The sequence below is a fragment of the Magallana gigas genome, chromosome 10, assembly GCF_963853765.1.
Source record: "Magallana gigas chromosome 10, xbMagGiga1.1, whole genome shotgun sequence".
NCBI classification, from domain to species: domain Eukaryota; kingdom Metazoa; phylum Mollusca; class Bivalvia; order Ostreida; family Ostreidae; genus Magallana; species Magallana gigas.
Genome location: NC_088862.1, coordinates 8,358,389 through 8,360,445, shown reverse-complemented (window position 1 = coordinate 8,360,445; position 2,057 = coordinate 8,358,389).

The following is a 2,057-nucleotide window of genomic DNA, read 5'->3' as shown; positions in this document are numbered from 1 at the left end:
CCCCAAAAAAAAAAAATCAAAAATTAACAACAACTATTTTAATTCTCAGACTTTTTTAGATAAATAGTGGTACACGTACTGTTGAATGATACACAGAGAATCTCATTTATCGTAATTTTTATGCAAGTAAATTGAAATCTATTGATGCAATAATGTTACTCGTACAAACTGGGCTCAGGTCGAAGCATACCTTACTTTGCCTCACTATAAACCATAAAGTACATTTGATGTGAAGCATAATTATTATACATAAACTGTAGCAACCGTCCTAATCCAGTTTCTATATGCATCCTTATAACAGTATAATTGTATGTCGTGCCAAATGTTACATGTGATAATTAATCCAGATATTTATTTATTATTGAAATTAATGTATTGATATATTTTGTAAGATTGCAAAATTTAAATAGATTTTAAAAGCTATTGGGGATGATATGCACTGTACGGTGTGCTATTTTTGTAATGCGCAGTGCATTCTGAACAGTTTCCCCGCAGTTAATTGAAAAGATTAGAAAAAAATGATTCTCATTAAAATATTTATTTGTACTGTACTTATTCAACTGCTGAGATAAAATTCTTTGTACTTAAAACTGAGATTAAGTTCTTGTTTACGTGTATGAAACTTTCCAAATAAAAATGTTTACATCATATATGGCTCTTCTCTTCCTTTATTGTACATGTAAATGTAATACAATTAGCTGTGTATTCTATTTTGCATTTTTTGCCGGAATGCAGCCTCTGCCAAATCAAGTAAATCGCCAAATTTTCAAACACATATATTAATATATATAAACATTTAGATATCAATGGGTACATTCAGAATTTGTGTGTGCTTATCTAAATTCACATGCTGACCTTTTGCAAAATCATTTTAAACATACTCACTACATATAATATGTCGATAATTTTATAATTTGTAAGTAATAATAATGAAATGAATAAAGGTAAACTAACTTATGTAAACAAGTAAACTATGATCGATAATCAAGATAATTTTATACTTTTTCAATTTTAAACTTGTTGCTCATATAATTTGTAAAGTAACCTTGATTGTTTCGACCGTCGAAATATGGGCACACAAGGATACCTTTACAGTTATCTCACGAGAATTAAAACAGCCAGCCTCCATAAGATATGGGAAGTTAATCGTGTATTCCTAATCTAAAACAGGGGAACAGGACATAAATATCACAGTACATTTTCATTTGTAAAGTACTTTGATTTTAAGGAGGCTGGATGTTCATCAAATTGACTATCAGATCTACCTAAACTTTTAAGATATGATCTGTTTTTCTTATAACTTAATCTATAAACTACGAAAGACGGATAGGGCCACATCAAAAAAAAAATGTTTATCTCGTAATTACGAGAAAAGATCTCGTTACTACGAGTTAATTATCTCGTTATTGTGAGAAAAGATCTCATGTAGTTAGGAAAAAAATAGTAAAATAAGCATGCAGAGTGTCCAGATCAAAGTTTCTTAGTGCTAATGGAGAAGAGAGGGTGCCATGTCCATGGAAAATATTTCACACGGGGATATTGTTTAATCGACAATGGATATGTTGTGCAGCAATGTTTGATTATATGATGGTTTGAAATCGTTAATATTAGCGATTTATTCAGAATTATTTAATTTTGAAATTTCTAATATTTGAAAAGTTAATGCTTTTAAAAGCAAAATTAACAAACTTACTGGGAAATTGTCATTTCAGGAATATTAAACTCTATTGTCTCTTCAATACGCTCTGTGAAACTTGAACTGATAGTAAAATGGTTTCCAGACAATTGACTGCGGTTATCGTCTATCAAGTACAAATTTTCATGCGTGTCTTGGAAAAAATGAACTGTTTTTCTGTACTTGCGTTTTAACTTGAATATTATGAAGAGTTGCACGTCTACAGTCATGAGCACAAAAAACAAAGAATTTAAAATCAGGGCTGCATTTTACAAAAGAACTTACGACAAAGGTGTTAATATTTACAGCCTCGTAAAATGACCTTTAAAGAACAAAATTGACATGCATGCATGAAACCATTTGTTTGAAATATTTCAATTCC